At 37.4% G+C, this 24,455-nt stretch overlaps 1 protein-coding gene across 9 annotated transcripts in view; it reads left to right on the forward strand.

Annotated features, from left to right (window-relative positions):
* The window catches only part of LOC101745812 (RING finger protein nhl-1), a 122,180-nt gene that overhangs the window by 79,751 nt on the left and 17,974 nt on the right, over nt 1-24,455 (forward strand). For 2 of the 9 annotated variants that reach the window (XM_038012401.2, XM_062669645.1), the window contains exon 1: nt 11,653-12,722. The exons of 5 other annotated variants lie outside the window; for them this stretch is intronic. The gene's annotated coding sequence lies outside the window, so the exon portion shown is untranslated. Of the gene's footprint in view, nt 1-11,652; nt 12,723-24,455 lie in introns of those variants that run through there. 2 more of the 9 variants (XM_038012400.2, XM_004925117.5) reach the window with 1 other exon arrangement.

Genomic DNA, 24,455 nt, shown 5'->3' on the forward strand with positions numbered 1-24,455 from the left:
TCAATCGTATTGAATATCGGCTGTTACAACCTCAAACCACAACGGATGGTCGCAGAAAATATTCAAGATTATCTACTTGTGTTAGCGAGCGGACCGCTAGCGTGGTATAGACATGTGATGCGTAGAGAGAAGAAGCATGTGACTAGGAGATGTATGGAAATGGTAGTGCAAGGTAAAGGGGGAAGAGGTCGACCAAAGAAGACATGGATAGAGTGTGTGAATGACGATATGAGACAGAGAGGAGTGAGTATTGAGATGACGGCTGATAGAAGAGAATGGAAGAGAGAAATTAGCTGTGCCCACCCCACCTAGTGGGATAAGGTGGAGAAAAAGAAGATCTACTTGTTAGCATACAATATATCACGAATTTGATTTTTATTGCATAATACCATTCCTTCACTGTGGAATACTGACACTGTATTTATTTTAAGGAAAGAACAGGATTTGGGACTTAAACAGCGGTACAGTCGCATCGCTTCACACGACCATATTCGATGTCTTATTTTTGGACCACTACGACTTCTTATTTATTCTCCAGTAGACGAAGCTAGACTTCTACATTCTAAACTGGCTGCTTAACAAATGAACTGGGTGTGGTAATTAGCATACGTTCCTCAGCCCTTTGTGTTCGCAACGAAACTCAGTTTCCATAAGTTCAACGAGGAACTCCGCGGAAGCAATAAGTTCCTAAGAAACAATATGAATTGTTAATTTCCAACACGTTCTCGCTTACGTTGAAGCTTAATCAGAAAATGTCTTAGTTGTTTCGTTTTCTTAACGCAAAGGAAACGCCCTTGTTTAACTTGGTCATTGTTATTGTAAAATCGTTTAGTGCTATTCCGATTTGAGCCTTATCCTTGACCCGTAAGGATGCTACTGCTCATTCGCCGTAAGTAAATATGGATTTGGTATCGAAGGGCTAGATACGAAGTGTACTGCGAGGTTAGCAGCCGATCAAATAGTATTGTCTAACTCGTAAGACCTTTTGTGAATGTATTTAATTCCCCTTGTGAAAAACTAACGTATTTGACACATTATTTTCATAGAATACGCTATATTTGCATAGCAACAGAATTTTGGCATCTTACACAGAAGAACAATATGTAGTTACTAGTATTATCTATTTGTTTTTTGGAGTTTACTCCTTAAGAATCGATTTACATATATAGGCCCGGGGTATGAAAATTATGGGGACCAAAATCGTACTAGCATGTCACACGAAATGCGTTATGCGCCTGATTGGCTCCTGATTGCGTGATGCGTGCGCGCGCCAATCAGGAGCCAACGCGCGGCCGCGTTATCGCAGGTGACGCCGGGCTGCTGCGCCGGCAGTCCGCCACAAAGCCTCGTACTGATCGCGCGTTTCTCTCATTATTGTATTTTCATATATTTGTTAGTCGTTTGTTTTGTGTCTCGTTAATTTGTTAATAATCTGTAGTGTATCGTGTTGTCGTAATATAGAACTATTTCTCGTATTGTTTCGTTTAATTTTTTATATCCAGTAAACTCCAGTCGTGCGTCGGAGCGGACACACACACTTTTTTTTTTCTTTCTTGTTTTTTTTTTCTTAGATGGGTGTACGAGCTCACAACCCACCTGGTGTAAAGTGGTTACTGGAGATAGACATCTACAATGTAAATGCGCCACCCACCTTGAGATATAAGTTCTAAGATCTCAGTATAGTTACAACGGCTGCCCCACCCTTCAAACCGAAAAGCATTACTGCTTCACGGCAAAAATAGACGGGGTGGTGGTCCAATACAGCCAACGGAATCGACCTTCAACAGGCCATTGGCTTACCTGCGCTGCGTCTTCCAGAACCTATACCACAGCGATAATAAGAAAGAACAATATTGTCTGAATGATGCCGGGGTCGTATAAAGTCTGAATACCCAGATATAATCATGCAAGATCATTTTAACTCGGCTCACAAGCGAACAACCCAAACGCAACCCAAGATCGTGCCATTAACTTTGATAACAGTTTACCAAGCACTTGTCAACACCGGTCACCGTCCTTGCCGAACCCATTGCTTGCGACGAAGGGCTCGGCGAGTAAATTAACCCATAGACACAGCCCACTGAGTTTCTCGCCTGATCTTCTCAATGGGTCGTGTTTCCGATCCGTTGGTAGATTCTGCGAAGCACTTCTCTTGCTATGGCCAGTGTTAGCAACACCTCCAGTTTAAGTCCCGAGATCTCACCTACATGCTTGGGCATAGGTAGGAAAAAAAGTTAACACATTATATCCATTCGATATTCAGAGAAACAAATAACAATTATATCTGACTAGGGTCCTTTAAGCTGTTGCAGAGTAGGCAAACATATTGAATATCATTTTACTTCCCAACAAACGGGGCACGTGCTTCGTTAAATAACTATCACGAACAAAACAATAAACGAGCGAAACAACAGAAATATCAAATAACCTTCGCCCTCCTCTAAAAATAATAAACCGTTAACCGGAACACAGTGTAAAATGATACAAGTAACAAAGGCGGGTCTGAAGGTCTCATCCCCGCGAGTGCAGACTTCAACGCCGCTACGGTACCTCATTTACAAAACCTTGCCGGCAATTCCATTTTCTCCCTCGATCGGGACGTACTAAGGACGGCTAGATTGGGGGGTCAAATAAAATGAAATTCAATGTAGATCTTTATCGCGACATAAATGAACACATTTAATTCATTATATGGACGCTTGAAAGGCAAACTTGACTAAGCGACAATGCGTGAACTTTACAGTAATTTAAAGTTGAAATACCTGAAAAAAATGCTATATTAACGAATCTAGCTGTAGGATTGAAATGATTTTATTAGACCTAGAAATTATTATTTTTTTCGCTTCGAATATGGTTATTGCCTATCATTTATATACAAAGCAGTAATTGCTTAGTCACCTTTGCCTTTCAAGCGTCGATATAGTCCTATGGACATCTTTGCTTGAGAAATAAGTAGAAGTTTTAAATGCACCAGAGTAAAAGCTAACCCGGAATTAACAATGATGTATGTATGATGTATGAACTTAACCAGATGGTGACGGTAGTCTCCTCAGGATAGATCCAAAGTATAATCGTATAATTACATTTCCACGTCTTACATAAATGTTATGCTATGCACATATATAATATAATATTAGAAGGTATATAACAAAAAACATAATAAGAAAAAAGAAAATAAAAAAAAGTGTGTGTGTCCGCTCCGACGCACGACTGGAGTTTACTGGATATAAAAAATTAAACGAAACAATACGAGAAATAGTTCTATATTACGACAACACGATACACTACAGATTATTAACAAATTAACGAGACACAAAACAAACGACTAACAAATATATGAAAATACAATAATGAGAGAAACGCGCGATCAGTACGAGGCTTTGTGGCGGACTGCCGGCGCAGCAGCCCGGCGTCACCTGCAATAACGCGGCCGCGCGTTGGCTCCTGATTGGCGCGCGCACGCATCACGCAATCAGGAGCCAATCAGGCGCATAACGCATTTCGTGTGACATGCTAGTACGATTTTGATTGGCGCGCGCACGCATCACGCAATCAGGAGCGAATCAGGCGCATAACGCATTTCGTGTGACATGCTAGTACGATTTTGGTCCCCATAATTTTCATACCCCGGGCCTATATATGTAAATCGATTCTAAAGGAGTAAACTCCAATAATCAATAAAATAAAGTTAGCTTCTTTCGCCGGTCCCTCTCAGAGCTGTCGTTTTTCGATGCCAGAAAAATTAATATATTTGCTCTTATCCGGTCACTGCGATTTTGAATCTTGGCTCACAAGAAATTCTTCACAATATGTAATAGTGACCATTTTAAGATTCACCTATGTGGCTTCGACCCTTGATGTTTGTCTATGGCTGCCTTAACATTATAATGTTTATGACTTATTGTAGATAGTTGTTTATAAAAATACATTTAATAAGTACAAAATTGAAAGACTTGAATACCATATTAATTGAAAAAAAAAGTGTGTGTGTCCGCTCCGACGCACGACTGGAGTTTACTGGATATAAAAAAAAAAAGTGTGTGTGTCCGCTCCGACGCACGACTGGAGTTTACTGGATATAAAAAATTAAACGAAACAATACGAGAAATAGTTCTATATTACGACAACACGATACACTACAGATTATTAACAAATTAACGAGACACAAAACAAACGACTAACAAATATATGAAAATACAATAATGAGAGAAACGCGCGATCAGTACGAGGCTTTGTGGCGGACTGCCGGCGCAGCAGCCCGGCGTCACCTGCGATAACGCGGCCGCGCGTTGGCTCCTGATTGGCGCGCGCACGCATCACGCAATCAGGAGCCAATCAGGCGCATAACGCATTTCGTGTGACATGTTAGTACGATTTTGGTCCCCATAATTTTCATACCCCGGGCCTATATATGTAAATCGATTCTAAAGGAGTAAACTCCAATTAAACGAAACAATACGAGAAATAGTTCTATATTACGACAACACGATACACTACAGATTATTAACAAATTAACGAGACACAAAACAAACGACTAACAAATATATGAAAATACAATAATGAGAGAAACGCGCGATCAGTACGAGGCTTTGTGGCGGACTGCCGGCGCAGCAGCCCGGCGTCACCTGCAATAACGCGGCCGCGCGTTGGCTCCTGATTGGCGCGCGCACGCATCACGCAATCAGGAGCCAATCAGGCGCATAACGCATTTCGTGTGACATGCTAGTACGATTTTGATTGGCGCGCGCACGCATCACGCAATCAGGAGCCAATCAGGCGCATAACGCATTTCGTGTGACATGCTAGTATGATTTTGGTCCCCATAATTTTCATACCCCGGGCCTATATATGTAAATCGATTCTAAAGGAGTAAACTCCAAAAAGTGTGTGTGTCCGCTCCGACGCACGACTGGAGTTTACTGGATATAAAAAATTAAACGAAACAATACGAGAAATAGTTCTATATTACGACAACACGATACACTACAGATTATTAACAAATTAACGAGACACAAAACAAACGACTAACAAATATATGAAAATACAATAATGAGAGAAACGCGCGATCAGTACGAGGCTTTGTGGCGGACTGCCGGCGCAGCAGCCCGGCGTCACCTGCAATAACGCGGCCGCGCGTTGGCTCCTGATTGGCGCGCGCACGCATCACGCAATCAGGAGCCAATCAGGCGCATAACGCATTTCGTGTGACATGCTAGTACGATTTTGATTGGCGCGCGCACGCATCACGCAATCAGGAGCCAATCAGGCGCATAACGCATTTCGTGTGACATGCTAGTACGATTTTGGTCCCCATAATTTTCATACCCCGGGCCTATATATGTAAATCGATTCTAAAGGAGTAAACTCCAAAAAAGATCGGATTTGTTTTATAGATTCGTTGCTCTTGTATAAGACATTATCATAATTATATTATACATATTACATATTATAATAATATATTAGACAATATTAGGTGGTAGGACGCCTTGTGAGTCCGCACGGGTAGGTACCACCTCCATGCCAATTTCTGCAGTGAAGCAGTAATACGTTTCGGTTTGAAGGGTGAGGCAGCCATTTTACACAACTGAGACTATAGAAATAATATCTCGAGGAAGATGGCGGCATTTACGTTGTAGATGTCTATGGGCTCCGGTAACCACTTAATACCAACTGGGCCCTGAGCTCGTCCACCCATCTAGGCAATAAAAAGAAACATACTCACGATAAAACATTAAAAGCTGATCGCACTTCCTAACTACTGCACTGTTCCCACGTTTCGCTCCAGACAGTGAGGGTCTGTTTCCTATTCCCGTTAGCCATTTGGGAAACAACAATAAAAGAAATCTGTGGAAATGTGTATTAGTAATACAGAGATACAGAACGATTGAGCGTAAGTGACAAATGTATTTTCCTTTTACTCCCTTTGTTTAGATCGTCCAATTTCATGGTTGTGTGTCGTCATTGTTTCTTTAATCCATTATTTGTCTGCTCATTACTAATACAACACTTACGCTCCATACTAATACGAAAAATACCCAACGACTTGTACAGTACTGTCACCAAAGTCCATGGACGTTAAATATAAATGGGAAAAAACTATTCCACCATACCTTAGTATAAATTATAGTATGTCAAATCCATACAAATATTGTTATTCTTAGTTATTAGTTATTATAAATATGGTTTGTCTTTAAATATTGTTACAAAGAAAGTAGCAATTATAGCATTTTGAAAACATGTAGCTCATTGAATATGATCACCGTTTGGCTTAATACAGCCCCCTAGACGCTGCGGCTGTTAGTTTTTTTTGGAGTTTACTCCTTAAGAATCGATTTACATATATAGGCCCGGGGTATGAAAATTATGGGGACCAAAATCGTACTAGAGAGTATAGCATGTCACACGAAATGCGTTATGCGCCTGATTGGCTCCTGATTGGCGCGCGCACGCATCACCATGGTGATGGTGAGCCAACGCGCGGCCGCGTTATCGCAGGTGACGCCGGGCTGCTGCGCCGGCAGTCCGCCACAAAGCCTCGTACTGATCGCGCGTTTCTCTCATTATTGTATTTTCATATATTTGTTAGTCGTTTGTTTTGTGTCTCGTTAATTTGTTAATAATCTGTAGTGTATCGTGTTGTCGTAATATAGAACTATTTCTCGTATTGTTTCGTTTAATTTACCGACATCGTTTTGCTTGTGGCCGGACGCCGTTCGGGTTCGATTCCTGAACGTATCAACTGTTAGTGGGTTGATACCCGAATATAACCCGCTACAAATCATTTATTAATAAAGCTTATTAAATATAAACAATTCCTTCTATCAGTGAATGGACAACTTATATATTAATTGTAAAAGTGAATTATATAGACTTACTTAATTACCGCATCCACGTGTTCCGCAACTCCCGGATCATTCTCACTAGAATATGTAACTTCCATATTTTACTGTATTCAACTGACACAAATTTATATTTATATCCATTAAACTCCAGTCGTGCGTCGGAGCGGACACACACACTTTTTGGAGTTTACTCCTTTAGAATCGATTTACATATATAGGCCCGGGGTATGAAAATTATGGGGACCAAAATCGTACTAGCATGTCACACGAAATGCGTTATGCGCCTGATTGGCTCCTGATTGCGTGATGCGTGCGCGCGCCAATCAAAATCGTACTAGCATGTCACACGAAATGCGTTATGCGCCTGATTGGCTCCTGATTGCGTGATGCGTGCGCGCGCCAATCAGGAGCCAACGCGCGGCCGCGTTATTGCAGGTGACGCCGGGCTGCTGCGCCGGCAGTCCGCCACAAAGCCTCGTACTGATCGCGCGTTTCTCTCATTATTGTATTTTCATATATTTGTTAGTCGTTTGTTTTGTGTCTCGTTAATTTGTTAATAATCTGTAGTGTATCGTGTTGTCGTAATATAGAACTATTTCTCGTATTGTTTCGTTTAATTTTTTATATCCAGTAAACTCCAGTCGTGCGTCGGAGCGGACACACACACTTTTTTTTTTTGTTAGATTTGAAGCACTCACTTTATCAATAGGAGTATTCGCCACTGTCAATCTTCACTGCCAATCTTCTCTATTTTCAGCGGATAGCGAATCCGATATGGTAGTAGATGCATTCGCAAAGCAGTTGCCCTTGAGTTGTTAGAAAATCCCATCCCTCCTGTCTCAGCCCGTGCTCGCCCACCTGTCCTAGTGAAACTGGAAAGATCTCTGGGCCACAAATAGTCCTTCCTATCTTAAAAAAAACTTTTAGAGATCTAATTTTGTTTAATTTGCATCGCTTAGGCAGGACAGTAGTACTTGCCCATACATGCTTAAGAACGTGCTCGCAGCACTATCTTTTAAGTCTTATACATAAAACCCGTAAAGAGCATTTTCGTAAATCATAGTTTCGCCTTGTCTTAAACGATTAAGAATAGATACGTCCATGTAACATGCATCATAGTGTACTAACATTAAAAATTCGTTAAGTGGCAGTATGCTCGTCCACTACCGTTGTCAAAAACACAAAACTAAAATAATAAAATGTATCTGTCGCTGAGTCATAAGATTTAGACACGTTGCCAAATGTATCACAAGAAAAACATTTGGAGTCTAATGTCGCGAACTCACCCCGATAACTTTCACCACTGCAAAGAAAAGGCCAAAGATCCGCTATGTACTTTGAAGTTGTGCTGTGTCAATGACTGAATGAATATTTATAGATTAGCAATGCGATTAAAACGTGCCTTCGGATGCTGGCGATGATTTGGATTTTAAAGTGCAATGTTCTGTTGCTTTTAGAGTTTGTATGACACCTAGCAATACAAACTGCAAATGATTTATGATGGACTAGGTGTATCATCATCATCATCACACATCACATGTATCACATGGTAATAAAAACTTACATCTCTGTAGATTTAAGAGATACATTTGTCTGTTTAATTTATATTTCAATGCACCTGCCATTATTTATTCTGCACTGCCTTTGGTCGATTGGTAGAAAATTTTGGCATAAAGTGGAATAAAACAAAACAAAAAAAAAAATCTATGATTTTCTACACACTACAAGCTTAATAAAAATTAGATAGAAATATTTCTGGCTTACTTTGTTTTTATTTTTACCTAACACACTTCCGTGTTATTTTTAATCATAGAATCGCGTGACCAAACGTTTTGGCTTCATCTTACATCGAGTCGTATGCTCCTTCTTATTCTCATTCTAATATAACTCGAGTTACAGCAATAGCTAGGACTATAGCTAATTGGCTAAATTCTAAATAGTCTATAGTATATAGTGATTCATGCTGTATCAATATTTTGTTTCCGCTGCTTATTTTAAGCTCACCTCAAGCTATTTGAAATTTGCTTTCAAGATTCATTTCATCTGTAATTCTATGAGGTCTGACTTGAGACATGAGGTGGAAGTCTCAAATGTAGGATGTCTGTTCAATCTCTGAAATCCGAACACATGATTGTTTCGTAGCAGGCAGGGGGGAGGGTAGATGAAAAAATATATAGATATCCACTAATGATCACATATGTATATGACACATAATGTTATGTATAAAATTGTATTAAATGGTAATGGGAAAAGTTAAATTAGTATTAAAAATTCTAAATAAAGATACCTCTTGGAAAAAAGTACAATTTAAAGAAAAAATAATAGACTTTGAAATTGTAATGACCGCAAAAAATTTGGACTATAATTTAACTGATAGAATTCCTAATCGCAATTAGCATGAAATTATACTGTAGTATCTCGTAAATACTAAGCAAACTGAAGTGTATTAAAATATCAAAATCGTTCTCATAATTTTCAATACATAATAATATTTTCTAAACGGCCAAAACAAAACTGTATTTACATTAGTACCAAAGTCAATAATTCCGACGCTATTTACGTTGCGTGTTCAAAAATATTATCTCCGCGCAATTTGTTCCCTTGAATTTCTCTCGGTTTCTTACAAAAGGTCGCTCGCGCTGATTACTGTAAACAAAGACATCTTTGTGGCTTAAAATAAATTGAAACATATAAACAGAATGCTAATGTTCATCGCTTTTTGAACTTGAAATCTGGAATTATTATTGTGCGTCGTCCATAATAATCACATCTATTACTTTTTTTGCGGGAAATATATATCTATATATATATATAAATGAATTGCTGTTCGTCAGTCTCGCTAAAACTCGAGAACGGCTGGACTGATTTGACTAATTTTGGTCTTGAATTATTTGTGAAAGTCCAGAGAAGGTTTAAAAGGTGGATAAATATGAAAATGCTCGGAATGAAATAATAATAACAATTTTGTTTTTCCTTTGATGTGTCCCCCGTCGGACGGATTCCTTTTGTTCGTTTTAAGTTTATTTTATACAAAAGTTTAGGTCTTTTATTTATCGATTGAGGCACTACGAAGTCTGCCGGGTCAGCTAGTTTAAAATAAAAAAAACTGTTCTGTCGGAACTGGAATTAAAAAAATCTAAATGTTTCTGTTTGCGATTAACTTTATCTCCCACCTTTATCGTAAGGTAATATAACACAATTTTGATTAACTGTAATTAATAATCCAAAACATTAAATTGTGTTTTTAATTACATCTGTAGAGTTTGAAAGTTTTTTAAGCTATAATTTTTAATAATATAATCTTTGGATATTATTTATGAACTTAAAAACTATTATTAAAAGGATTTTTCCAAAATATTTAGTTTTACCAGGATTCTGATCAGTATATCTCACTTTATTTATTTGGCTGATATCCGAAATGGGTCTAACGATTTTAAGGTTTATTAAATTTCCAGATAGAAAATGTTTACTGGAATAATTTTGGCTATTTCGATTCCAGAAATATTCAGAGCTTAAAAACATGAAAAAGTTTTATTTGAATTGGAAGTTCTGGTAGAACTGTGAGCTTTATACGCGAACAAATATTATTAGTGCCACTTAAACTTTTGAATTTGGAATGATTCTTCGTTGTGAAAAAATACTTCGGAAATGGCACCGATGACTCAATATCCAACACTGACCCATCTCACTAAAAACCTACATCAAACTGGTTCACTTCGTTATCAGATTAGCAAAGTGACGTCAGATTTAGGATTCTTGGTCAGACTCAAAACAATGCGGTCAAGTGCGTTACGTTTCTATTTAATACGCATTTTGTTTATTTTTGATTTGTAGTAGGCGGCGAAACATTTTTTTCAATGATAGACATTACTGTTATTAAATTTAATTCTTATGAACTACGGATTGATAAGTCGGGACTTATTTCAGTAACAAAAAATAGTGATACAGATAAAAACAATAAGAATACTGCTGTCGGTAACAGTAAGAGGACGGTTGACAGAAGTCAAGTCCGATAAGGACATTAAGATCGTCATAGATACCAAAAAGATAGGTACCAAGACCAAAATTAAATTTGCAAACATTGAACGACTAAAAACGAAATATCTTTATTCTTTACTAGCGACCCGCCCTCGTTTCGCTTCGGAAACATTAAAACCAACATGAAACAAAAAAAAAAAAAAAAAAGTAGCCTATGTTCATCAGGGACAATGTCGGCTTCTAATGGAAAAAGAATTTTTCAAATCGGTCCAATACTCTCGGAGCCTATTCGAAACAAACAAACAAACAAATCTTTCCTCTTTATAATATTAAGTATAGATATAGATTGTACACACAGTTAATATTACAGTAATTGCGATAAGATTATAGATAGAGCTTAAGCTCGCCATTTTTATATCAATTGTTGAGTTAACTCAACAATTGAGTTTTCTACCAGCTAACCGTTCTTAACGAAGGAAGGCTTTGAATGAGTGGGTAGAAGAATACAATCAATCAATTAACAATTTACAATCTAAACAATAACAATAAAAAAATAAAAATAAAAAAACACTAATACATAATAATATATCATAAATAATACATAATAATAATAAAATATCATTGCTGCCAATCAAAAATTTATAAACGGAATTAAATCAATTATTATATTTCTTAGGCAGCTAAATCACGTGTCCAATTAGTTTAGAAATTTCTCGAAATAAACGGGTTCTTTCGTGAAATTCTCTTCGTAAATTATCTTCGCGGAATCGGAGACGAATTCAAATCATAAGCGAAAACAAGATACAGATTTTGAAGCGTAAACAGCATTTCGTTTATAGAGTAGCTAGACGATGACCGAGCTTTACTTGTTTTTTTTTTAAAAGTGGCTTAACAACGCCATCTTCTGAAATAGATTTAGTGTTATTGTGTCTTTAAAACAGTTAGTTGGAATTATGAAAAATAGTATTATTATATTAAAAATTGTATTATATATGTGATGTTATGGTCACGTGAAAAGGAAGCCGCCTGACTACGTCGGAAATTTGGCGCTACTGTTCGACCTCCCCGGTCGGAGACCTAGAGGTAGACAAGGTGGAGCGACGTAGTGCTGAAGGACAAGAGAGAATGCAATGTTGCCGACAAGGATGTCGAAGACAGAGCGAAGTGGAGGAGTAAAGTCAGGAAAGCTGGCCCTACCACCTTGTGGAATAAATAGCTGGGAAGAGAGCGAGAGAGTATTATAATTCGCCAATAGATGTCGGGAAGAGTTGATTATTAAAAACACGAATAAAACAATATTTTTTGAAAATAAATCGTAGCTAGATCGATTTATCGCCCCCGAAATCCCCTGTATACTAAATTTTATGAAAATCGTTGGAGCCGTTACCGAGATTCAGATTATATATATATATATTAATATACAAGAATTGCTTGTTTAAAGGTATAAGATTTGTAGTAGTTTCTCGAACTACAATTTAAATTGCTGACAGAGTTCGGTCGTGTCTCGATCTCGTGAAAACTTCGTCCAAACAAATCCGAACGCAGACCGGACTATCAGAGGAAAAATCGAATTTCGCGCGAAACATTCTCACCGCGTTGTCCAATGACCTTTTCCCGTCCAAAAGTAAACTGTGACGATCGAAAAATAAAATCTAAGTAGCGTGGCCGGAGCGTGTGTATGGCCGCTTCCAAAAATATATTCCGAAAGGCACATATCGTATTCCCAGCAGTTTTCAGCGGCGCGTTCGCGAGACCACAACGCTGTGATACAAATACTCTAGTCATCATCAACGAAAATGACAAGTAATTGAGTGTTTAAAGAAACCGCTTGCCCCGCTTTTGTGGATTGAAAACCTCCAGTGTTGATTTTTTGTTTTTTTTTTTATTAATGTCCTAAACGCTGTAAGTACCACGCTTGTGCGCCGGCGACTCCTCAGCAATGTATACTGTATACCAAGAATTTCATATCCCTCGTCATGTTACTGATAAATCCTGTGATCAACTAACATCCCATTTCAAGCATTCGTAATGTGTTCACAGATTAGTCCACTGTGTCGTATAACGACAAATAATATCTCTTTTTATTGGCTTAAAGTTTAAGTTAACTATAACGTATACTTACCCGTAATGTTTGTACTAAAACTATTCTGATTTGAACTATTTGAATATTGAATAAAACTATTTAAATAGTCGAATAACAAATAAGAATATTTAATTTCAAAATTATAACCATAATGTCGGAAATACCAGATTACCTATATAAGCAATAATCACTTTTATTTTCTTACCGGTTAAGGCTATGTTCCAATAAAATCTAGTTCAAACAATCGAGCTGGTAATCGCAACAAGTATTTTTCTTTGTAAGTTTTCGCGCACTTTTTGTTCGATCCAACTATTGGAATTTGCTGGGTTTTTTTTATTGCCCTTGTAGGCAGACGAGCATACGGCCCACCTGATGGTGAGTGGTTACCGTCGCCCATGGACTTCAGCAATGCCAGGGGCAGAGCCAAGCCGCTGCCTACCGAAAACTAGATGATTAGACTAGTTTTATCATACGTACATACATAAATTTGTAGCAACTCACAATAATAAATACGACATTAGAGATGCCCATTTTTCGGATCGTAACCTCAACCTCAGCGTTGATGGGCCGCATCAGGCTGTCAAAATGCGTAGTTCTTGAAAATGACGTCACGAGTCACCATCCAATCCGTTTTATATCCGTGGGAGTTTGCAACGTCATTCCAACGCATCATTCCACTTTGTTGACATTAATAGGAAACGTCTTATTATTGAAAAAAATTCCACAGTTTTAGTAGAGTGCTTTTTCCACTTCATGACCTGGTGAACCGACCTGATTTAAGTGATTACCAGAAACTATGTGAATTTCGCCCTCCTATACATATTTATATACATAAAAAGCTGTCTGTTTTACAGCTGATACACCCTATAATCCGGAAATTAAGGAATCCGGAAAAGTACGTTGAAATTTAAAAAAAAGTATAATATATTTACATGATCTTGTATTAACTGTTATTTATATTGAGAATGGATTTTAATTGAATTAAAGCTTCTTAATTTATACTAATAAAATAGAGATATCACAGCTTTTTATAATATGAACAATCCAAAATTTCATTAATATACAAAAAAGCTTGTTTTTCACGTGATATGCTTTGTTAAAATGAAATTTTGTGTAGCTCAAGGTTAATCTGTAGCGCAGTATCTTCAAGGAGACAGAGGGCGCTAGAGTCGATTCAAAAAATGCCTTTAATTCATACAGTCAGTGATAATCACAGAGAGTTGTCATACTATTTCATTAGTATTGGAAAATGGTCTTAATGCGTTATTTAAAAAAAAAATGTGTGGTGTCGTGGGACACCGGATAGAAAAGAAGTTCCTTATTATAAAAATATTAATTTAAAGTTCTATTCGAAGTCGTGGTCTATAAAAGAGTGAGTTTGAATGATATAATAAAAAATATGTTATTTTTTGTACGTTATTACAAAGTTAAGTCGTACACTGTGTGAATTTCTAATAAAAATCTTACGTTATGGACGTTTTTTTCCGGGTTAGGGTACCCTTCCGCATCGTCCCATAAGGAACTTCTTTCCAAAAACAATTTCGAACATCATAGCCTGTTTATTAATTATAATTAATGTTTTCATCTTAACATCACGCGATGCTCTCTGAATAGACGAGCAAAGTTGTCGAAGTTTACATTAAGCTCACTAAAACTGGATGTTATGAGTGTGAATAGTTTATATTTATAGAATGTTCCATCATGAAATATGTTTACATCACGTTTATTCCTAAAATGATGATCACAAATTTGTTTATTGCGTCGTGATGATGTGCCAAAAGTTCTTAACACGATGATACTGTGATTTTCGTTCCGAATAACATGTTTGTTTTTTTTCTTTCTTCAAATATTATTGTTCTTCGAAATAGACTGTTTTAAATTTTCTTACGTATTTTTATTGATCTGTTTTTATTGCCCTAGTAGGCCGTACGCGTACTATTTTTATTGCTTAGATGGTTGGACGAACTCACAGCCCACCTGCTGTTAAGTGATTACTGGAGCCCATAGACATCAACAACGTAAATGCGCCACCCGCCTTGAGATATAAGTTCTAAGGCCTCAGTATAGTTACAATGGCTGCCCCACCCTTCAAACCGAAACGCATTACTGCTTCACGGCAGAAATAGGCAGGGCGGTGGTACATACCCGTGCGGACTCACAAGAGGTCCTACCACCAGTAACGTATGGCCCAACTGATGGTGAGTGGTAACCGTCGCCCATGGACTTCAGCAATACCAGGGGCAGAGCCAAGCCACTGCCTACCGTTAAATCTAGATCTAGATGGGTTAATGAGATCTAGTGATCTAGATGAGTTCATGACGGCCCACCTCAGTTAAAGTTAAGTTATTAACGAGCCTTTTCCCAATTTAACTGTATTGTGCCTATCCTATCCTTCAAAGATAAACGCATTACTGCTTTACGGTAGAAATATGCATGATTCTGATTCCTACCCATGCGAACTACTACGAGTAACACGCAAAATAATTATTTGATTTTTAATATACGATGTTATTCACCGTGGAAGTCTCTTGTGAATGTTGGTCACTCTTCCTTGCATCGTGTTCCTCAGTGCTGAGGGTCGTGACCTTTATGGAGCATTTTTGTTTGGGCTGTGTTCCTCACGTTTTATTGACTTTTGTTGAACGTTTGTTAAATAGGTATTTAATTCAAAAAATTGGTACCAGTCTGCAGAGTACAAACTCATTCGAAGTCGTCGTGGCCTTAAGGCCTATCCTTTAGGATAAGTGTTCCAATACCGCAGGCGGGTACCAAAATTTTCTAATGAAATATGTACCAAATGTTCACGATTGACCTTCTCGGTGAAGGAATAAATAACATCGTGTAATAAATATCAAACCCGCAAAACTATAATTTGCGGAAACTGGTGGTAGGACCTCTTGTAAGTCCGCGCGGGTAGGTACCACCGCCCTGCCTATTTCTGCAGTGAAGCAGTAATGCGTTTCGGCTTGAATGGTGGGGCAGCCGTTGTAACTATACGGAGACCTTAGAACTTATATCTCAAGGTGGGTGCGCATTTACGTTGTAGATATCTATGGGCTCAAGTAACCACTTAACACCAGGTGGGCTGTGAGCACGTCCACATATCTGGGCAATAAAAAATAAAAAATAAAATATAGTACCACCGGTAATTTAACTGTATTGTACCCTAAAAGCATTACTGCATTACGGTATATGCAGGATGCTGATTCCTATCCGTGCCAGCTACACCAGGTGAGCCGTGAGCTCGTCCACACATCTATGCAATAAAAAAAAATTATTTCAGCAGTTGCATCGCTTGCTACTAGTACCAAGCATCTTAACACGTAGGCCGCGACGACTCTATATAACATAAGCCAGTTTTAGTAGAACATAAAATTAATTTATTGCTCAAAATTGTTTACGAATACACTTATTTTAATATCAAAACAATAAATACTAAACACGGAACTAACTGTAAGAGCATAATCGTCTTTTATATTAGACTAGAGACGTTTAGAAGCTTAATTTAATTCGATCTCCTTATTTTATAATCTAATGTATTTTCACCTTCACAAAGGTACAGAGCAAACAAGGCAGTCTCAAAGAACTTTGCCGAAGTAATCTCTGTTTACGAGTAAATCCGATGAATCTCAAATTAATAACAAAGGACGAACTAAAATAAAGATAAACATAAGGACTTCACTGTAAATACTTCATGTCAATAGAGCTCTGTGATAACGACTCTGTTGTCTTGGGTATCATTTCGGTATGTATAATAAATAAATATTTTACTAACAATCACGCCACGTTAACTGGTCCCGTAATAAGTTCGTAAAGAACTTGTGTTACAGGTACCAGATAACGGAAATAAATGTAAGATTTTTATTATACACATACATATATTTAATATTTTAATATACATCCATAACCCTGGAAAATACATTTATATTTATCATACAAATATCTTCCCTTGGCGGGATTCAAACCCGCGACCCCCTTGTGTAGTGACCATGTCACTTACCAGTACACCAGACGGCCGTTAAATTCAGACTCAAGAGGTCTTATTTGTTGATGATAAATTGAGCAGCGCTGCTCTCCCACGCTGGCTTGCTGGTGGCTGACCATATCCTGAAACCATAATGAAAGATACCAATATAAAACCTATTTCGGTAGGGGAATGGTTCCTTTGGTAGGGCTTTTGTGTGTGTGTGGTATTTACGTTGTGACGTTTGGGAGTACATGATAAAAGGAAGATGTTCAGATTCAGATAGAGAGAAAGAGAGAGATTCGGGCAAGAGATTCAGGCATCTGTCAAATATCTTGTGTTCTACAATAGCTACCCAATACAACGTCTATGATATTTCTGAACCGGGCCACAAAATGTCCAAGCACTGGAATACGGTGTTAAGTCGTCGGATAAGACACCCGTTATGCTAGTATCAAGAGATGTGGGTGACTACACCTATATTCAAATCACGCAGGCCGGTTTTAGTATAGAAATACTTTCTTGATGAGTCTTCACGAACGACACCGATAGTGTATACGTGGCCTTATCTCGTAAGGTTTATGATAATAACTTTGTGATGTCTTTGTGTTCCAATAACCAATTAATAGGGTTGGCTGTGACATGTTTGAAACATATGTAGCCAAAATTAAAAAAAAAAATCCTTTACCTTGAATCTCATAACTATACTGTGCATATCACCATGTCCTTCGGTATTTCAATCACACAGTCGCAAATCAAAGAATTCAATCGAACTAAGCAATGAGAATTTAACGAAGTATCGATCGACAGAGCCGCTTTTGCGACTTTGAAAATCGCCAAAGTTAAAGTTTAAACTTCAATCATAATTTTCCTTTGCCGAGGCCTTCGAAAAGTTCAAAGGGATAGCTTTTCGGGAGATACAGTTGTAAATTCCTTCTTTATTACAATCCGATAGCGAATGTTTGGCAAGCGATTAAAAACTAAAATGTTCATTATTAAGACTTCAATGAAAAGTCACTTTTAAAATTTATTGTTAGAGTTTTTGTGAGTCGTAGACGTAATTAAAAACTGATTTTACGATTTGTTCTCGCATTTTTTTACTCAGTCGTCCGTGAGCACGAAAATCATAAAGAATTTCAAACTTCTGAAATAATATAATGACAATTAAAAATGTGAGATTTAAGTCGTAAAAGTAGTTTTGATTGTAGTGTGAGAATATTTCTGTGACCGTCCTCTTTTGGGTCTGAATGTGTGCACATGTATATCGACGCTTGAAAGGCAAACGTGACTAAGCGACAATAACTGCTTTATACATAAATGATAGGAATAACCATATTTGATGCGCAAAAAAAGATATTTCTAGGTCTATTATAATAATTTCAATCCTACAGCTGCTACTAGCTACATTCCACTACAGCTAGATTCGTTAAAATATATTTTTTTTAGGTATTTCAACTTTAAATTAATCTATTGTAAAAGTTCACGCATTGTTGCTTAGTCACGTTTGCCTTTCAAGCGTCGATATGCTTCAAAGGCTCGTACATTTTTTTAAGATTGTATTGGCATTTTAATTTTAAAAAATGGCATTGGATAAAAGACAAGGCGGTCACGGTGTCAGTGTGTCAATTCATCTGGTCAGTCCTGTCCAATAGATTATCTTTGTTAAATTTATACTTTTTTACCATTATGCATATTTTAGACCATTATGTCTAATTAGACTAATCACGTCCGTGTTTGAAACAAGCCTTATCTTGCTGCTTGGGTTCGGCACCACATAAATTTGTCCTCTACTATTCTTATTCAATGCTTACCCCAGCACTTACATCTATCATGGAAAAACAATTTTTCATATAGCACATCCAAACATGCATGGTAAATCTTCCATTTTCCGCTACTCTTTTATCTACCAAATTCCTATCTAATACTCTTCTAGTCTCATTTATATTGCCTATCCTTACATTTTCTTAATAGACAGCCCCATAGAAATAAGAATAACATAATAAAAGAAACAAAACAACCTTTTCACTGACGCACATTGCGAGTAACAAGCAATCTAATAAAATGGATTTTATTGGGTCCATTTGTCGGATGCTCGTCGGAAGTTCGCGTTATTTATTAGAAACGAACGGATAAGTATTGTCAGCTAATAACGTAGGACTAATTGGAAATATTAATTATTGATTTATTCGCTCGGTAAATTGATATTATAAATCGGAAAAAAATAGAAGCGTTCGAGATGTGGTGTTGGCGAAGAATGCTCCGCCTACCGTGGACTGCCAAGAGAACAAACAAATCTGTCCCCGAGCAACTTCACATAGAAACGAGACTGTCTACGATTTGCTACCAGAAGGTTCTTGATTACTTTGGTCACTTTGCTCGGCGGCCACCAGACGACGTTGAAAATTGACTGTGGTGGACAAGGTAGAAGGAAAAAGACCTGCCGGCCGGCCACCAAACCGTTGGTCAGATCAGATAGTATGCGACTAAGAAGAAGAAGAAATCGATATTTCTATAATATTTCAAAGATGCTAACAAATGCGATTCGATGCGATGCTGCAGAGAGCGTGGCGTTGCCTAAATTTGCAGCACCTACGCTACGTGTGTTGCTAAGTATATTGACGCTGTGATTTTAGTTTATTTGCATTAAGCTCCAGACAAAATAAAACCCCAAATGCTGGAATGACTAAACAAGATTTTCGAGAATGTTCCTTGTCAATCGTTTTTACTGATAAAATATGCTTGTTACGAAGTTTGTTAAATTTTAGGGAGAAAAAAAAATCACATTTCACTTCTTAACCTTTTTTTACAGTAATGACCTGAAAACGGAACAATTTCCATCACCAAGCTAGAATAAAAAAAACGAGTTAAAAGGCACAATGAGAATGTGTACATACATATCGATGCCTCAAATTCTAATGTCCGCAAAATCAAAACTATCACCTTATGTAGTTCTTAATGACACAGTAACCTAACTTGATCGTGTTGATCGTAAATTCATATATGAAATAGAAATAGAAGATAGAAGTCTAAATGAGATAATATTAAAATTAATATCTTACCTTTGAAATGAAAATGACTGTTTCTCAGCAGAAATAGGCTAAATAATGGATGCCTACCCACATGAAGTCGTTGTGGCCTAAAGGATAAGACGTCCGGTGCATTCGTATTGAAGCGATGCACCGGTGTTCGAATCCCGCTGGCGGGTACCAATTTTTCAAATAAAACCCGCAAAATTATAATTTGCGTAATTACTGGTGGTAGGACCTCTTGTGAACCCGCGCAGGTGGGTACCACCACCCTGCCTATTTCTGCCGTGAAGCAGTAATGGGTTTTGGTTCGAAGGGTGGGGCAGCCGTTGTAACTATACTTAAGACCTGAGAACATATCTCAAGGTGGGTGCCGCATTTACGTTGTAGATGTCTATGGGCTCCAGTAACCACCTAACACCAGGTGGGCTGTGAGCTCGTCCACCCAACTAAGCAATAAAAAAAAATGGGCTCATAATAAAATCAAAACACAATTTATAACAAAAAAAGATCTATTCTAGTGACTTTGACTACTAATATTGTTGTATAAAAAATCTCAATTTTCTTTCATTTCTCATATAATACAGTTTTTTTGTTCAAACGAGTACTGACGTAAGACGAAGATCAAAGGATTGCGAGTAATCGTGGATGAAGTATCCCTTCGAAGGGACTATAGGTTCAGGGCCTATTTGAAGTACTCGTTTTTGTTGACGAACCATATTATTTGATATATAATATATCAAGTTAATTTTTAGATTTGTCATTTGTGAAATTCTATAGTCGATTAAAAAACAATATTTTAATTCAAGATTTCAAAGGATAAAAGCTCGTGATGTACATAATGCCCCCCTGTTTTTTTTAAATAGCATCTTCGAACCACTTACGGTTCTAGCTTAAAGAAAAAGTCATCTGTTTTAGCAACTAAGTTCATACTTTGGCATTGCAATTTTTATTCAATTACAAACGAAGTCATTGTTCACATAGACATCAAGTCGAAATCTCATTAAAGTTTCATACTTAAAAATCATTATAGAAATCCTTTGAAACTCCGATCTTTGGAATAGGCTACGTAAGGAGCGACAGAGTCTACTTTGAGCTGGCATTGGTAATAATACTATCTAAAAATCTGTTTCAAAAATATGAAAACTGAATTTCATGACTAAATAAAAAATCTACTTTATGTATTGAGATAGCAAACTTTGGACACACACTAATTAGTCTTTAGACTCTGGAAACCACTTAATACACAACCGTCCAGTCATATAATTAAAACCATACCAACATGCATGCGAAAATGAGTTCGTTTGTTTGTAGGCTTAATCCTCCTTAAATACTCAAACGATCACCATGATATTTATCATACACATTGTCAAGCTTACAGAAAAAGTCATAGAGCAACTTTCACCCCGAAAGAGAACTAGTCTCGAGGGATATAATTATTTTTTCTACATCACACCACGAGCTAAGACTGAAATGAAATAAATTAAAATCCATTTAATTACTGGTTTATTTATTTATCCTCCTTAGATACTCAAATGATTACCATGATATTTATCATACACGTTGTCAAGCTTAAAGAAAAAGTCATAGAGCAACTTTCAGCCCGAAAGAGAACTAGCCTCGAGGGGAATAATTATTTTTTCTACATCACATGTTTTACTGGTGGTAGGACCTCTTGTGAGTCCGCACGGGTAGGTACCACCGCCCCGCCTATTTCTGCCGTGAAGCAGTAGTACGTTGTAGATGTCTATGGGCTCCAGTAACCACTTAACACCAGATGGGCTGTGAGCTCGTCCACCCATCTAAGAAATAAAAAAAATTAAAAAAACCACGAGCTAAGACTGAAATGAAATTAAAATAGATCAAGATCCATTTCATTACCGGTTTATTTATTTATTTTTTCGCCATCCGGCGGGAACACTACATCCACTAATTCACGTTACGCCTTTGTTTCGAGTTCCATTCTCGATTTGATGACGTTCGAACTGACGGGCGTATTTAAATTTAGATATTTTCACAGACACGTTTTCTTTGTATTATCATTCGTTGTATTTTGTTCGCGGCGTTTTCTACGTATTTGGCTCAGACAAAGAGCCCTGATCTTTTCGTGGGAATTCGCGTACGAGCTTATATTATTACTAGCTGAATCCCGTGATGTTACCCGCGGTAAATTTCGTACCGCGGGTGACGCCGCGGGGCGAAGTTACTCTAAAAAAATAGACCGAGCTACTTCTTATAGCATCAACTATATATCAGTGAAAGTCCCGTCAAAATCGGTCCAGCCGTTCCAGATATTATCCGGAACACACTAACAGATAGACAAAAATTGTAAAAAATGTTATTTTGGTGAATGTACCGTATATACTTAGTCTGGCCATAAATACTGTTACAATTAAAAATAAAAAAAATTCTATTGAAAATAACATTTATTACTTTTACAGTGTGTTAGCTTAATACATAAATATAAAACAATTTAAAGTATAAAAAGCTTATTCGATGTGGTCTCCATTGGCTGCAATACAGTCCTTTAATCGTTGAGGCGAGTTATCAATAGAAGCACGCACTCTTTCCATGGGAAAAATTTTCACTGCCAATCGTACGGATTGTTTTAGGGACTCCAAATTATCATGGCGCTTAGAGCAAGCCGTACTCTCTAAAACTGACCGTAAATCATAATCCAGCGAATTAAGATCGGGACTAGACGACGGCCAGGCTTCAGCTCCGATGAAGTCCGAAACTGCGTAGACCGAGCTTTATGACCTGGCGCCAAGTCTTGCTGGAAGAACCATTCTTGATTATTGAACATGGTGTTGTTAAGGGGCTTCACTACCTTCCCAAGAATGGTATCTTGATACACTTGTGCCGATGATACAAAAGTATGGCTCAGTCACTCCTTCATAGCTAATACCCCACCAAACCATCACTGAAATCGGATAGTGCCCACGTTGCACTCTGTCGACTAATTGGGAAGCTTCCTTAGAGCTTTGAGCATAAATACGATCATTTTGTTTGTTAAAATGTTGCTCAATTGTAAAAAAATTCTCATCCGTAAACAAAATTTTTCTATGACCTCCCTTTGCGTACCGTTTCAGTAGTTGTTTCGATCTTACCACCCTATTCTCTTTTAAATTATCAGTTAAGAAATGACCAGTACGTCTCTTATAGACTGCAAGTCCTAAGTGATCTTTTAAAATACGCGACATGGTTCTAGGTGCTATCTTCATCACCCGAGATAAAATATTTTGCTTTCGGACAGGATTTCTTCGAATTCTTTCCCTTACTGCTTTCACCACCTTTTTCGTACGAACACTACGTGGACGGCCAGACCTTTTTCTGACACAAACAGAGGAGATCTCATTGCATCTATTAATGGCCCGGTGCACAAACATTTTACTAATACCAAGCGTATGGAGAGTTTTAAAAATTGCATTTCGCTCCATACCTACTTTGCGTAGTGCAATCACAGCGATTCTGTTCTCTTTATCACCCCATTCCATTTTAATATCGCAAAATATTGTACAATGCATTGGCGCCAAAATGAGAAAACTCAATGAGAAATCATATAAAAATGACAGATTCCAAATTCAAATGTAATATTTTGTTTATTTTTAATTGTAACAGTATTTATGGCCAGACTAAGTATATTCATATGCATGCAGTAAAAAGCGGTTATTTTAACATTACAAACAGATACTCCAATTTTATTTATATGTATAGATTGTGTGCCTCGATTGACAGGTCCCTTAGCGGTTCAGTTATTTTCTGATAATAAAATAAATATGCAAAATACACATACGCCTTGAGCATAACTTTCCCCGGCCTAATATAATATAATATCCCAGGTGTACTCGGAGTCATTTATATTCATAGATTATAAACGTAGTCCAAACCTGAGGCAGGTATCAATTTAACCAAATAAATATTTACCGAACATTTGTTTACGAAAGTCATCTACGATGAAGGCATACATTCAGACAGATTATCTCTCTCTCTCTCTCTGTTTCTCTCTCTCTGTCTCTCTCTCTCTCTCTCTCTCTAAGTACCTACTTGTAATCCTACCTATTTGTAATCATTGTAAGTAGTGTTCGTCCTTACGTCTGCAATCACTGGTACCTCAATGTTTTGATACTTTATATGCATTACATTTTTTGTATTGTTTCGTTACTGACATTTTTTCGTGTATGACGGAAAGCAGTCTTATTTTTTATTTATTGATAACACCAAACTTTATTGGATACTTCGAGAAAGAAAATCTTTTAATGGAAAAGTAATAAACCGTTTTCTGTTCGTTTATTTAAACACACATGTACCTATGTTTGCATACACTGGGTAAGGGAAAATTGCAACTGAATAATAAAAATGATTCTCAAAACTTAATTTTCTAGGTTCTGTTTACCAACATTATGTGTCTCGTACGCGCTTACGTCACACACGCGTCGCACACTTGAAAATAAATATCGTGACGTCATAACAGTTATATCGCGATTAGAAGTTCTTATTTTAGCCTAATTTTATTTATTAGGCCTAACATTACTAAATGGAAGATTTCTGTTTATTTTATC

The sequence above is a fragment of the Bombyx mori genome, chromosome 8 (genome assembly GCF_030269925.1).
Source record: "Bombyx mori chromosome 8, ASM3026992v2".
Lineage (NCBI taxonomy): Eukaryota > Metazoa > Arthropoda > Insecta > Lepidoptera > Bombycidae > Bombyx > Bombyx mori.